The 16,832-nt window shown below is 39.2% G+C and overlaps 1 pseudogene; it reads right to left on the bottom strand.

The window, feature by feature from the left end:
• Nucleotides 1-811: 811 nt before the first annotated feature.
• On the bottom strand, nucleotides 812-10,253 carry LOC123625630 (annotated as a pseudogene).
• Nucleotides 10,254-16,832: the final 6,579 nt, after the last annotated feature.

Raw genomic sequence — 16,832 nt, 5'->3', positions numbered from 1 at the left:
ATAGTCAATAAACAATAAAAATCAACATATTCTCCTCTATTTGACTGGGGAAAGAGGGCATTAGGTAGATATCTTCAATTGGGAGAGAATCATGGCCTACAAATTCAAAGTGCTTTTGTACACTAATCTCTCCCTTCTTAATCATCACACTAATCTTGTAAATAATCTCAGAGATACAGAAATGTCAAATGATTTAATCACTGTATTTTGCAAGTGTTGAGGATTATATCCTGAACACAAAGATGGGAAAAGGCTTCAGGCCTTAGTTCTATCAAATACTTGGGGGACAATCATAAGATATGCACAAGCCTATTTGCAAATAGAATAGCAAAGAATAACAGGCACTTTGAATGAAGTGGCCATTTATTTTTTTCACAAGTTTAGTATTTTATTATGAATCGACTGTTTCCAAGTTCCATATTGCATATTCCAATAAGACAACACTGCACACCTTCAGGTTTCATCACAAAGGATGAAAAAGACTATCACACTTCCCTGCTAATTCTCAGACGTGATTGAACACGTAAGGCAAGGTGAGGTTTATTCCTTTAGCCTTTAATGGCCCTAGTTATTTCTTTGAAGTCCTCTAGTAGAGAATCTATGTAATCTGATCTTCTGATGGGTTAGAATTCCTCCTATTTTAAAGTATTTTCTTTATTCCAGATGACTGTTAATACCACTTTGTTGCATTTGTGAGGGGCCTATACCCACACATTTAGACCGGTGCACCATTCAGAGGCCATCAGAGTAAGATGCACCAAGGTTAGAGAAGGAACATGTGTATTTTAGCATCTGAGCTAGGGAAGTTCCTCTATTCATTGATCTCCTCTTTGTCATCCTCAAAAGCTTCCTCCCCGTCGTTGATGGTGGCTCCCTGGTAGGGTCCTGGTAGGGACCAGTAGGTCCTCGGATACCAGGTCGTTCATGTTGCTCGCGGCCTCGGTGAACTCCATCCCGTCCATGCCCTTGCCTGGGAACCAGTGCAGGAAGGCCGAGAACTGCTCCGAGATGCGCTTCAGCGATTCCTGGATGGCCGTGCTGTTGCGGATGAAAGTGGACACCATTTTCAGGCCGCGGTACAGGATGTTGCACACAGCCACCTTGACATTGTTGGGGATCCACTCCACGACGTGGCTGCTGTTCTTGTTCTGGATGGCCAGCATCTGCTCGTCCACCTCCTTCATGGACATGGGGCCGCGGAAGACGGTGGCCATGGTCAGGTTGCGCAGGAGGCGCAGGTCGCAGGCTGCCATCGTGGTCTTGGCGTCGACCATCTGCTGGGTGAGCTCGGGCACCGCTGGCTGCCGCGGCTGGTCAGGGGCGCGAAGCCCGGCATGAAGAAGTGCAGGTGGGAGAAGCGCACCACGTTCAGGGCCAGCTTGCGCAGGCCTGCGTTGAGCTGGCCCGGGAAGCGCAGCAAGGTTGTGACCCCACTCATGGTGGCCAACACCAGGTGGGTGAGGTCCCCGAGGGTCGCTGTGGTCAGCTTGAGCGTGCGGAAGTAGTTGTCATAGAGCGCCTCGTCGATGCAGCAGGTCTCATCCGTGTTCTTCACCAGGTAACGGGTGAACGGACAGGGTGACATTGTAGGGCTCCACCACGGTGTCCGAGACCTTGGGCGAGGGCATGACGCTGAAGGTGTTCATGATGCGGTCGGGGTACTCTTCGCAGATCTTGCAGATGCCCGAGCCCCCGCCCAGCGACGGGGTCAGCTGGAAGCCCTGCAGGCAGCCGCGGTGCTCGCTCTCCTTCCGCACCAGCTCGGCGCCCTCCGTGTGGCGGTCGCCCAGTTGTTCCCTGCGCCCTTCTGGCGGGAGACGAAATTGTCAAGCCAGAAGAGTCGTCCAAAAGGCCGGGACTGCACACTGTCCAGGGTGCCTGGCTCTAAGTCCACCAGGGTGGCCCTGGGCACATATTTTTGAGACGATGACTCGTAGTAGACGTTGATTCTCTTCAGTTGTAGCACCGAGTCACCCACGGAGCCTCCGGCCGGGCTGATGCCATGTTCATCGCTGATCACTTTCCAACGCTTGGTGCGGATCTGGTTCCCGCACTGGCCTGCCTGGATGCGCACGGTCTCCCTGTGGGCGCGGCTCCGCGCTTGGGCTCTGGCTCTCCCGACGTCGGTGGCGACTCTGAAGTGGTCATTTAACAATATGGCATTTCCCTTAATGATCTGGAAATTAATTAGTTTCAACCCATTTCATTGTACTGACTACGAAGATGGGGACAAAAAAAACTCTTTTAGCTTGTAATGTTAGGCTCTCTCCCTCAAAAAAAAAAAAAAAATGATGTGAAGAAACTTAAGATTCTATAATGTGGGAAAGAACACTTTTTTCCCACATAATGGAAATAGTTTGTTGTATTATGCAATGCACTTCATGTTTTCCAAGGCGAGTATCAGTGGTTCTGCTTCATAGCACCCACATCTTTGCAGCAAGCAATGTAGTCTGTGTTTCCGTTATGACTGTCACCATTGTTTTGACTGCCTTTAACCTGCTTGGCAACTTGAGAATTGTTTTGTCAGGATCTGCACCCATAAAGTGGCCATGGCATGGCCTTTGTTGATAAACTGTTCTCACTTCACTGACAGATATTTTCTGATGTCTTCAATACAGCAACAGTGATCCCATAGTGACAGCTAATACGGGAAAAATTCTACAATGCAATTTTAACTACAAGATGTAAAGAAGACACGAAAAATCTGGGGTGAATGGAATTGATGGGTCATGGGATATAAATGCAAACTCCCTCCAGGGATGTTTGAGAGTGCCTGTTTATGTACATCCTTGCAGATATTAGGTATCATGCTATTTAAAAATCTTTAAATCAGTTGGATTGATTAAAAATAATATCGTGTTATAATCTGTACTTTTCTTATGAGTGCAGCTTAATATTTTCACACCTTAAGTTGTCACAGCTATATTTCACTGTTCATTTTCTTTTTCTGTTTTTCTATTAAGGACATTGTCTTTATTGAATTGGAAGAGCACTTTATATACGGAATACCAATTCTAAAGTTCAGAATATATTAAGGGATAAATGACCAATATCTCTTTGATCTAAAATGCCTGCAACAGGATAGAGAAAATGTTATGCATTGAAATTCCAAAGGAGTTGGTGGGGAGGAAGAACATTTCTCTGCAGTCTGTACATGAAGAAAGGGTTGGTTTGGAGCTTCAATTTTGGGGGAGCTTGAGGCATAAAAGAGGCATGAGAAAGACAGTGGAAAATTGTGGGTGTGTGACATGATTGGAAACAATCTAAATGTCCCGCAATATCACCATCTGTGGGATGGACATGCTTGAAGCTCTGACTGGGGGGAGAGACAAGGGCAATATACGTAACCTAAACATTTGTACCCCCATAATATGCTGAAATAAATGTCTAAAAATAGAATATTAGTAAATTATTAATTTAATATACATAATGAGATGCTATGCAATTGTGGTAGACAGCTTCTAAAATAGCCCACATAATATTCAGTCCCTGGTATTCATGCCTTTGTATTATCTCTTCCACTTGAGTGTTAGCTGGATCTGTTGACTTGCCTCTAACCACCAGAATATGGCAAAAGTGGTGGGATATTATCTCTGAGATTAGATTACTAAAAGATTACTGGCTTCTGTCTTGGTCATCTTCTCTTGCTCTTTTCCCTCCTCTGATAGAAGCCAGTTGCCATGCTGTGAGCTGTGGAGAGGCTCATGTGACAAGGAACTAAGAGAGGCTCCCAATAACAGCCAGGGAGGATCAGAGGTTTCAGTTCAATTACTTACAAAGAATGCAGTCCTGCCAACACGGTATGTGTGAGCTTGCAAGGAAATCCTCCCCTAGTTGAACCTTGGGATTTCTATAGTCCGAACTCATGTAAATGTTTGTTCTTTTAAGCCACTACGTTTTGGGGTAACTTGCTATGCAGCAATAAATAACTAATGCAGCAACCATCAAAAATGATAATGTAGATGTGTGATAGGTATGTAGGATTGGGTAGGGGGGATAGGTTTGTTGGTGTGTGCACACATAGTCTGTCCTGCTGCAACACATGTTTTTGTGTAAACATAATTACTAAATAGGGGAATTATGCCAGTATAAGATGGAGTCATGGTTCATACATGATTTTTTTTTTCTGGATAAGCAGAGCCAGAATAGGAGGGGTAGACTCCTAACCACCAACAGGATAAGAAAAACCCTCAGCTCAGCAGCTGCACTGACAGCAGGAGTCCCTTGGCTATGTTTTAAGAAAATTTAAAACAAGTGCTTGAGAATATAAAATATGGACAGACTATTTATTAAGGTATGATTTATAAGATTTATAATAAGAAAATATTGAAAATAACCCAAATTCCATCAATATAAGATTAAGTAAACTATGCTATACCAACCAATGGAGTTCTATGCAGGTATAAAAAGAACTGATGACAACTCATTATGCTGTTAAGTGAAATACGGCAAGGAGCTGAACAGTGCACCTTGTGCGTAATAAAGGGGAAATACCAATATGTATACATATTTGCTAATATCTTCAAAAAGAAACTGAAAAAATTATCCAAAAACTAATTAAAAACATAATACCAAATCCAGTTTGTGAACTTTCCTTGAATTCTAATTTGAAGAAAGGAATTATAAAAAGATTTCTTAATTGAAGAAACTTGAACATGGATTTGATATTAGATGATATCAAAAAATTTTGATCAACTTTGTTAGGTGTAAAAATGGTATATGGTTATGTTTTAGGTTTTCATTTGATAGAAATATACACTGAGTTATTAACAAGGCAAATCATATGATATCATGAATTTCCTTCAAAATACTTCACTGGGAAAAAACAATAAGGGGTAGGTTTGAGGAGATAGATGCAAGAGGATTAGAGAAATAATTATTATTAATAATGTAACTGTCAAAGCTGGATTTGGAATACAATATATTATTTTATTTACCCTGGGGTGTGCTTGAAAATTTCCATAACAAAAAGTTGAAATAATAAAAAAAAATGATAAAAGAGGGTTTGCTCACAGAACTTTCTAGAGGGACACACCCCCAGACAGCACAGCTCTCAGCTCATGGCAGGTTGCCCCGTTACCCACGCCAACTTTGATGGTAGCCCCACTGACTCAGAGCTCTGCTCCTATCTATGTTGTACATACACTCCTGCTTGACATACTCCTTCCAGTTCTAGTTAAAGAGTTGATGGCATCGTCACCCTATTGTTCTTGCATTTTTTGTTTAATCTCCAACATGTCAGTCTGCAGTCAGGTTGAATTGTCAGTCTGACAGTCCACGTTATCTTCCCAGGTACCAATGACTATTTTTGCTGGTGCTCCGGTTACAAACTTGCTTAAACTTTGAATACGCTGTCCTAACCTTAACTTTTGGTTAAACCTTGTCATTTTTAGTCATAATTTTGCCAAATACGAAGCTTTTCAGAAATGTATACATTGCATTTTACCAGAAATGCCTATATATGCAAAACATGTACAGAAAAGAGCAAGTTGGCAAATAATTTATATATCGCATGATTCAAATTTTGTTAAAACACACATATATATGCATAGGAAAAATATTTTGTACTTGTTCATATGCATTTTCTAACTTTTCTACATGCATTTTTGTGGGTTTATAAAAGAAACAAGCATTTCAAATTAAAAAACAATTGATAGCCCAGAGTCTGACCATTTAGACAACTAGAAAGGTCAGATTGAATATATTGAATGTTGAATATTATACTGAATATTCATATTCAATTACAATATGTTGTAATTGTCTGTGGCATAGAGAAGTCTCAACACTCTGAGTGTCTCTGAAAGAGATCTCTCTACCAACCCCACCCCAGCAGAAGTTAAATTGTCCTGTACTGGGGTGAAAAGCAGAGTGGGCTGGGAGCAAGGAGGTCAACTATTCTACATGTTATTTTGACAAAGGCTACTAAGAAACCAAAAATCTGACAGAGTTATCAAGACAACATCTTAAATTGAAAGAGAAGATTAAGAAAAACTCACTGTTATCAAAAAAACACCTTTGGTCCTGGTGCAGTGGCTTACACCTACAATCCCAGTACGCTGGGAGGCCGAGGCAAAAGGATTGCTTGAGGCCAGGAGTTTAACACAAGCCTGGACAACACAGCAAAACCTCATCTCTACAAAACAATTTTTAAAAACTAGCCAGGTGTGGTGGCGCATGCCTGTAGTCCCAGCTACTTGAGAGGCTGAGGCAGAATGATTGCTTGAGCCCAGGAGTTTGAGGTTACAGTGAGCTATGATTGCACCACTGCACTGCATTCTAGCCTGAAGACCCTGTCCCCCAGTCCTCCCAAAAAAACACCTTTTACTGTGACAATCACCTTTAATAGATCTTCACAATATTTTTGATATATGTATATCTGTCTTCACTTTATAAATGAGAAAACACTCAGAGAATTTAAGTAACTTGAGGTTATGCTGCTAGTAGAAAGAGTTTATATTTCAGAGAAAATCGAGTACAATGATATTAATCAAATTATGTTATAAGTAATTTATTTTCTCAAAATTGGAGTAGCTATGTAACTTTGGAAAATATCATTTATCTTTTTTATGTTAAATTAATCTCTAATATCTCATTCAGTTTCATGGTTCTCACAAGAACCATACATAAACATTTGCCCAGATATATGTGGTTAATTCTTAATTATCCTTGCCCCCTGAATTGGAGGAAGAGGAGTTTATGTGAATAATAACGAAGCTCACTTGCCAAAAGGCACAAAGTAAACTGGAGGCCAGGAGTTGCCTGTTGCTGTCCCCTCCTGAGAACAGGCACTGGGCACTGCCCCCCTTCCCAAACTCTACACAAGACCCACTAGGGCACAACACCTATAGACAGTGGTCTGTCTGCCAATCTTTCTCTTGCCTTTCTCACCTGGACCCCAAATACAGTTAGAATTTCCTTCTGACCATACATAATTCATAAATTATGCCATTAGTCTAATTATTTCATTTTCAATTGTTTGAATAGTTTTAATTTGTTACAGATATTAATCAAGGTCTTATATGGCATTATAAAGCTAATACCCTAAGACCTTATCAAAGTTCACTTTCTCTAACCCTTTTAGAATTTCCACTTGCCATTTCTTCCAAACTATTAACTTTCATACATGTGTAACCCTGTGAACCTTGGAAAGCTCTAATAAGTACACACTAATTTGCTGTAGCTGCTGAGCTATTTTCTCCTCTTTTAATTCTGCCCCACACATTCTTGCCACTCATATTTGGCCCTTGAAACCCTCCTTGCTGCCCATCCTGCCTTCTCCTTAGGTCTTGAACACTCAAAAGAGTTACAGGGCTTTGGAAACAATAAAACTCTGTCCACCGTCCTCTCACATACCTGTAACACAAATCATTGGCATTCCTGATAAAAGCCCTGAAGTCCTCCCATCATCCAAAGCCTTCTAGATTATCCCTCAAAAAAAATCAATTATGGTAAGGATGATATTAAGTAATGTTATTGTATTCTAGTATTTAAAAATTAATAATACTGGCATAAATGTTAAATCTCAACTCCTTATAATTGCAAAATCCCATTTCCCTAGCAGGCCGTCTAAGACCATGGTTTTCATTGTGTTGAGTTGAAAGCTTGCATGGGGAACAACACAGCCAATCTCCATCCCCCCCCAGAGTCTGTGTATCAGACTCCAAGGTAGCCAAAAAGGCTTCACACAAGAGCCAAAAAGCATTTAACTTGTCAAAAGCATCCCTGGGAAAGAAAAAATTCTCATCCAGTGGAATTAGTCAGATCACTTTAGCACCTGCTTCTCATATTATTATTTCCCATGATCTTGGCTGTTTCCCCAGTTTTCAGGCTCCTCTTGCAGCCACAGCTCTGGCTTGACTGTTCAGCTCTCCACATTTTCTGATGACTCCAATTTTCAACATTGACTGCTCCCACAATCCTTTCTGTTGGCTCCCACCTTCCACCTGATGCCCGCTTGGCACTTTCTGGTTCTGACCCACGTTTGAACTCCCAGCCCTGGATAGTAAGGACATCTTACTAGACATATAGGAAGCTGCCTAATTAATGAACCTCCTGAAATATCACTGGGTATAGTAATATTAAGACTCTATTAAAAAAATTATTCTGACACTTATTAAAATGATAAAGAAGACTTTACTCAAGACTATTGCAATAGGTATCAATACCAACACAGTAGGGAAGAGAAATGTGGCTCAACTCCAAGTATAGTAAAGACAGCTGGGAATTTATAACTGAAGAGCAGGAGGCAGGGTGTCAGTGGATAGGCATCAAGGATAGGGGGATTCTTTTTTTTTTTTTTTTTTTATTTCAGCTCTTCATGGGGGTACAAAAGCTCAGGTTATATACATTGTCCGTGTCCCGCCCATCCCCCTGAGTCAGAGCCTCAGGCGTGTCCATTCTCCAGACAGTGCGCCTGGCATTCACCATGTAGTCATACCTCCATCCCCTCCCCCCCCACCTCCCCGAGTCAGCACCTTCAAGCATGACCATTTCCCAGATGGTGCGCAATGCACTCATCATGTAGGCATACATCCATCCCCTCCCCCCACCCCCGTCTCAGTCTGATATCCAATTGGTATCCTTCCCCTATGTGCATTTAGGTGATGATCAGGAAAACCAGTTTTCTGGTGAGTACATGTGATGCTTGTTTTTCCATTCTTTGGATACTTCACTTAATATAATGGTTCCAACTCTCTCCAGGAAAACCAAAGAGATGTCGTATCATCGTTATTTCTTATAGCTGAGTAATACTCCATGGTATACATATACCACAGTTTACTAATCCATTCGTGGATTGATGGACACTTGGGTTGTTTCCACATCTTTGCAATTGTGAATTGTGCTGCTATAAACAGGATTTTTGCTGAAGTCAGGCCAGGCCAGGCTGATCAGATATCAAGCATAGGTGATGAGGAATTTGATCAGATATTGAGGGTGATCAAATATGAAGAGTGGAGAGAGTGTCCCAAAACTAACTTAACAGGACTCTTGCTAAGACTAGACTCAGCAGGCCAAAAACAGAGCCCTAGTAGAAAAGAGAGCTCAGAGAAGCCTGTCTAAAGTTTGGTCAAGGAGAGAGTCTTTGTCAGCCCACAGCAGCATGTGTAAATAAAAAAAGGAAAGGGGAGGAAGTTAACAGATTTTTAATGACTATCTGATTGTGACACTGTGTCATTGCATAGTATTTTGCATATATCATCTCATTTAACCATAAGTATTATGAGGAAGGTGTCATTATCCTCATCTTACATACAAAGAAACTGAGAAATTAAATAATTGACCTTGGGATCAGAAGTCCTGGATTAGATGTTGGCTTTTTCCCACACCATCTCTACTGACCATAAACAAGTCACTAACCTCTCACAGTCTCAGTTAATGTGCAAAATGGACACACTATACTTTCCTCCTAGAGCTTTAACTATTATCTACATGGGGATGACTCCAGAATCTCTCTCTCAAATCCTATTTCTAGATTCATATTTCTAACTTCCTACTAGACAGATACTCCTCAAAATTAATGTCCCAAATTGAACTTATTATCCTGCTTCAAAATACCTCCTTTTCTTTCTAAATTCATGATCTCATTAAATGATAACTATCATTTTCCAAGCTAGAAACATGAGAGTGATACTCAACTCCAGGCACTCATGGCCCCCACACCCAAACACACATACTTCCATTAGCAGATACCTAATCCTAAGAAAAACATTTCCCAAAGCCACCTTCTTAATTTTGTCCCTATGATCACTCTGTTCATGGCCCGATCATCTCACCTGGTGATCTTATCAACAATCATTATCTGCCCCAGCCCATCCTTTTAATTGTTATTAGTGTCATATCCATTAAAATGGAATCTTGGGTGGGGCAAAGGCAATTTATGTAACCTAAACATTTGTACCCCTGTAATATGCTGAAATAAAAATAAATAAATAAATAAATATAAAAAAATAAAATAATTGATTCATAAAAAAAACAAAAAACAGAATCCGGTCATATTACGGTGCTGTGTAAAAACTCTGTTAATCCTTCACTGCCTACTAGGAAGACCCAAAGTCCTTAACTAAACATACAAAGCCTTTCACAGTCAGCCTCAACTTCTTGCAGCGCACCACCTCTGACTGTCCCTCTCCAAGGAGGGCCCATTCAAGGAACTCTCCTTCTGTATCACCTGCTCCCTCTCTGAAATGTCCATCTGCTAAAATACCTTCAAGATCCAGGACAAATGTCATCTTCCTCCTGCATGCCTTTGGCATCATCGCCCTCTCCAGACTCCCGCAGCACTTTGTTCATGTCATTAGCATAGCCTTTGCTATGGTTTGTGTCCCCCTAAAATTCACATGTTGAAATCTTAGCCCCCAAGGTGATAGAATTAGGAGGTGGGGACTTTGGGATGGGATTGGTACCCTTATAAAAGAGACCCCAGAGAACTCCCTGTCACCTTTTGCAATCTGAGAACATGGTGAGAATATGGCCATCTATGAACCAGGAAGTGGGCCCTCACCAGAATCTGTCACCACCTTGTTCTTGGACATTCCAGCCTCCAGAACTGTGAGAAATAAATGTTTGTTGTTTATAAGCTACCCAGTTTTAGGTACTTCATTATAGCAGCCTAAAAAGACTAACCCCTTAACCACAGAGGAAGTGAAAGTCTCATACATCTGTTTCTCCCATCAGACTAGAAGTTTCTTGAATACAAAGACTATATGTGAGTCACGCTTATGTCCCCTGAGTCTTACTTAATCTAAAATATCATTACACCTACAATTCATTTCCTAAACTACAAAATTATAGAAAATAAAACAGCTCTCTTTAACCATCATTTAAAATAAAGAAAAATGAAGACAACTGCAATTCAGCATGCAATGTTAATTTAAACTCAGTAAGGTTCCCATTCATTTAAAATTAAGGAAGGGTAGAATCCAAAATACTTTTCCCCTAGGATTAAAACACATTATTGTATAATTATAGACAACATTTTAAAAATTAAAGCGTGTTGCTTCTTTAGGGACTTGATTTCTTTTGTTCCATTTACTATTTTTATAGCATGTATGCTAAGCTTCCAAAAGTCATTTCCTAAGTAGTTACAAGAATAAAAGAAATTCAAATTCAATATCTTGAAGTCTTTCTTTAGGAACAACTCATCCCTGCCAATGACTTCCCAACATATTTTCTGGATTACTATAATTTTAAATTAAAGAATTAAATTCTGAAGTAGAGAAAAATTTTAAAATAACTCTGTACTTAAGTAATCCTAAATGGCTTGATAACAATTTATAAACAAAAGCTCATCATTATTTGGGATATTTTTCTCTGTTTTAGTTGTAGCTCATCTGAGCTACAAATAGTCTAAACTGTTAATGTCTGCAAAATATAATTGTTTTAATTATTACATAATCTACCTTGTAAAATATCAACTTTCATTACTAAATAATACCTTAAATTATTATATAATCTAAATAATAATTATATAATTTATCACTAAATTCTGCAGTCTTTCTTTATGATCCACACTAACCCATCCAGAATTACCATGAATTACATTTTAAATCTGACATTTATAACTTTTTCTGGGCAATGCCTTTCAACAGACAGAGCCATGTGAATTTATATGTATTGTTCTTTGGTGTAGAATTTAACACATCTTCTTTGCCCTAATCTATATTTGGCAACTGCACTGTATTGTAAAGAATATTTACATGCTTTCCAAAAAATTGAAATGCAATTTTCTGTAGGTAACTTGCCCAACAGTATTCCCCCAGATGATATAGCCTAGTTAATTTCATTTGTGTGAAAAAGAAATTTGATTTACCTCTTAGGTATATTTTACTTTGGCAGAGACTGCTGGTTACCTACTCAATATTCATGCTTTCATTTTTCCCCATTAACGGAATTCCAATTCAGTGGCATCATCTACGTGATCAGAAGAAAAAAAAAAAAAAAAACAACCTCCCTTGTAGACAGAGGTGGCCATGGGATAGAGAACAATGCCATGGAAGCGGAAGTTGTTGTTGAGGCTTCAAGAGAAGCTCCAGGAAACAGGTGTTTGACTCAGCTGACATAGTCACTTTTGTCCTTTGTTCTTCCTCCATGTTCTTTCTTTACACCTTGAGAAAAGGACCAAAAGAATTGCAAACATCTTGGTCCTGACACCCTAAGCCGCCAAGCCAATACCAACAGTCAGGCTTTTCATCACATAAGAAAAAGAAGCCCCTATCTTGTTTAAGCCACTGTTACTTAGGTTTTTGGTTTCATGCAGCTGAACTGAAAGAACCCCTGACAGAAATTTGTACCACCAACATTGCAGTGTCTGTAACTCGAATCGCCCAGGGTACCTAAATGCACCAAAGTACAGCACTGTTTTTCACACATGGATTTTGTTAAATTTTAAATTATAGCACCTTATTAAATGCCATTAGACAAATTCAATTTTGCCTGTATATGAAAATCTTTTGAAACAGTGGGCTCCAAAAGAAGAGCACAGGGCACAGTATATAGTAAAGAAGCAAGACAGAGAAAAGGAAGGTCAGCATCCTCAAAGACAGATTCCTTCACAAGAGAGCACTGAAGGAGAATTAGACAGAGTCCAGCAGAGCTGTTTCTGAAAATAATGACTATGTTAAAAAAAAAAAAAAAAAAAAACACTGAAGAAAGAAAAGACCAAGAAGAGCATAACCTTTGAAATGCACAGAATGTTAAAAAAACAATGATTTGTTCTATATATCTGTTCTTTAAATTGTAGCTTCATTATTTTGTTTGAAATGTATTTATTCTCAGGACATTGGATATACTCATAAACATAAGTTATACATAAAAGATTTTGGACTCATTTTCTCATTCATTGAAAATTTGTTAAATGCCTACTAGGTGCCAGACACTATTCTAGGCCCTGGAGCTATCTTAGCTACCAACAAGATCATCAAAGCTTATGTTCTTAAGAGCTTATTTATGGTCTGAATGGGAGGGAGAAGGACACAAACAACAAGTTAAAGAGTGATAAGTGCTGAAGAGGAAAAGAAAGAGGGAAAAGGGTGTCAGGTGGCAGGAGTAAGTGCAATTTTAGACAGGATGACATTTAGTAAAAATCTAAAGGCGGTAAGAAAACAACTTACGTCCACTTATGTTGATATGTTGATATTTAGGGGAAGGAACATTCCAGGCAGGAGGGGTGGGGGTAGCGGAAGGGGGGTGACAAAGCAAAGATATGAGGCTGGAGTGCTTACCTGGTGTGTTCATTTCTGGGTGCAGCCAGGGTGAGCATCAATTTTGGAACAACGTGATGGTGTCACATCTCAGGCACCATATTCATTTGTTCACCAACATTCATCTATAATATAAAAAATTCACATTTGACTCTCAAAGTTTCCAATGATATTTAGGGGAGTAAAGTGAAAATTGTTCCAAATAGAAATAAACACCCAATTTCATTGCCAAATAACTGAAAAACTAAAGTTCTCAGTTACATTTTAAAACTTGTGTTGACCAAGCTCTTAAAGGGACAGTGCACTCACATTTTTTAAAGGGGGGTTTCTTATATGCAATGTTTTATAAAACAATAACAGCAATAGAATTCCTGATATAACATAAGAAAATTTGCTTTTAAATAACTGATCATTAGGAACTATATTCTCATATTGTTACTAATTTTTTAAAAGTGATAGCTGTAAAAGATTTCTTGCACTTTTTAAATCTCAAGTTTTCAAAAATGTGCTACACATATTAAGTACTAGTTTCAACTTTTAAAAGATTTTTATCCTGTAATACAAGTAATTTTCAGAAAGAGTATTGCTTGTGTGAAAAAAAAAATTGAGCACCTCTCTCAATTTCGGAGTAATGCCTGAAAAAGTATCCCTTAAAATGGTTATATTCTTAGGGGTCAGAAATAGTAGATTGAGGTTTGTAATGTGTATCAAATGGAAATTTTATTTTGATAGACTTTATATCACTTCAATTGCCCCACTGAAATGGAGATATAAAAATACTAAAATCTGCTGCATTAAAATGTTAAACTTGTTGCTCTAAAATGAGTATATCTTGACTGCCTATGTGCTTGGGGTGAGTCATTTATCCTCTTATTCTCCCACAGAGAATTTGATTGCATTCAGACTATTCAAACCAGCTGGAGAATTCAGCTACCTTTGGGAAAGTTGCTGTTAAAGAAGGATCTGTGAAGAGCACTCCTGTCCTGACAAGAGTTTGAATGTGGCCTGAGGAGGCCATCATCACCTCTTCACAGCTAAGAGAGCCAGAGTAGGCTTTGCACCACCTTCTTCAGATACTTCCAGCATTTGTGAATTTACCATTCTAGAAGATGTGAAAATGGATTTTCGTATGTTTGTGTTTATTTTCAAATCAAAACCACTTAATTTAATCTACTTTATAGGTCTACAAGTTCCAGTATTCTAAGTAAATAAATGATGACAATTGTCTCTTTTATAGATCTTTATCCTAAAAAATAATCATAGCATACTCATATAGTATTTATAGCACAGGTACAGTTTCAAATATTCTAAAACTGTTATTAATACTTCATTCAATCCTCCTGCCAACCAGAGGAGATAAGTGCCACTATCATTTTACAGAAAGAAACTAAACATCCTTCAGTGGTCTGAAGTAAGAAAAAAGAAAGAAACTAAACAACATGGAGCTAAGTAACTTGCCCAACATCACACAGCTGGTAAGTAATAGAGCCAAGATTTAGACCTAGCAGGGTGGGCTCCAGACTCTGGACTTTCAACCATGATGTTATGCTGTTTAACCCATGTTCTCAGTGCTATGTTCTCTTCCAGTGAATTATGGCTACAAAATGTGAATCTGTTATTCTACAGATATGTAACTGTGCATAAAGCAGGGCACTGCTAGACAATGACAGGTAGTCAATGTACTTATGTAACAGAGATAATGGCCTGGAAAATATGGCAGCCGTATTTTTTGTCTCTGAAGTCTGCATCCCTGCCTCAGGCCAGTGGTTGGGAGGGGCAGGGTAAATCTTTTGTTTGTGCAACAGGAGATGGCCCAGCCCAACCTAGTGAGGGGAGATCTTGGGAGGAGGTCCCGGGATTGTCTTCACCTGTGGTGGGATGATCAGCGCTGTCGACTGTAGTTGCCTGAAGCTGAGAACCCATCCTTTGGAAGCTCTGTATTTCTGCGAATGTTCAGGAAATTTGGGTTTTTGAGACAAGAAGGTCTATCATATTTTCTCCTTCGCCGGCAAAGTAAACTCTTTCCTTCCTCTTCAAACTGCTTGTCCTTGTTATTCAGCCTCGTGGCAAGTGGCTGAGTTTTTGGTAACACTTAGCTCATGATAGAAAATGTTTAAGACATAAATCCACTGAAACATATCTAACACTACTGACTTATAAACAACAGCTAAATAAGCCAAGTGTGTAGAACAAAAACTCCATACGAGTTTAGAGGAAAAACACCTACACCAAGATTATTAGCAAAGGGTTCAAAGTGAGAGTGAGTTTTGAAGTGTCCTTGAAAAAGGATGAATAAGTTTTGAAAAGGAGAAAGGCATGGAAGGGACGGTCAGCTTGAGCCAAGGACATGAATAAAGAAAGCAAAGTTCTGTTAACAGAACAGAAAATCACATCAACTGCTGAAGAAGCAAATTCATTAACACCAACTGATGGTCTAAGGATTCATTCATATATATATATGTATTCATATATATATATACACACACACATATATTTAATGTTCTTTGAGCATCTTAGAAAAAAGTAAGCATTTAAATTAAGTCTATTGCTATTACTTTTGGTTATGGATTTTTCTGTCACTCAATTCTAATTTTCAAGTTAGAGAAATTGCTAGTTCTCTTGAAAACTAGCCACTTGACTTCAGATTATTCAATGACAGAATCAGAAAATTAGAGTTAAATCAGGCACAGTGGCTCATGCCTGTAATCCTAGCACTCTGGGAGGACGAGGCAGGAAGATCACTTGAGCTCAGGAGTTTGAGATTAGCCTGAGCAAGAGCAAGACCCCTTCTCTACTAAAAATAAAAAATTAGCCAGGCATCATGGCACACACCTGTAGTCCCAGCTACTGGGGAGGCTGACACAGGAGGATTGTTTGAGCCCAGTAGTTTGAGGTTGCAGTGAGCAAGACTGTCTCAAAAAAATAAAAAAGAGAGAGAGCTGTGATCCAATCCTGACACTTACCTGCTATGTGACCTTGAAAGAGTTAGTTAAATTTTTAAACCCCAGTTTCCTTCTCTGTACTAGGGGGAAAATAGTACCTCTCTCATTTGGTATGCTGGGAGAATTAAAATGAGATAATGTGCATAATTCACTGAATATCAGTGATAGGGCTTGGCCAAAGTAGGCTCTCAATGAACGTGGTTCTCCCACTCCCCTCTACCCCTTCCCTACACACATACACACACTAGTACTTCTGAGGGGATTCTTTAGACCATCTTGTACACTTATTGATTAAGAAATGAGAAAAGCAAAGGCTAATAATGTGAAATTATATACCCCTAATAATCTAAAGATAGAGGACTAGTTCTATCTAATTTTAACTTTTAGCTTGCTGGAGAGAAAATTCTCATTCCTTCCATTGACTGTGACCACATTTGAAACTGCCACTAGAGAAAGTACCTCTGCTCTAAGGTTGAGCTCACTTGCAAACATTCTGCCTGTTTGCTCTTTTTTTTTTTTTAACAGTGTTGGAAATATAGGTGGTTTTTTTGTCTCTATTTTTCCGTTTTTCTAGTACACATGTATTTGTATAATAAAATAATTAAATAAAACAGTAACAAATTGGCCGTGCGTGGGTGCAGTGGCTCATGCCTGTAATCTTAGCACTCTGGGAGGCCTAGGCGGGAGGATC

Source organism: Lemur catta, chromosome 1 (assembly GCF_020740605.2).
Source record: "Lemur catta isolate mLemCat1 chromosome 1, mLemCat1.pri, whole genome shotgun sequence".
Lineage (NCBI taxonomy): Eukaryota > Metazoa > Chordata > Mammalia > Primates > Lemuridae > Lemur > Lemur catta.
The sequence above is the reverse complement of the archived record's forward strand: the minus strand, read 5'-3'. Positions and strand labels throughout refer to the sequence as shown.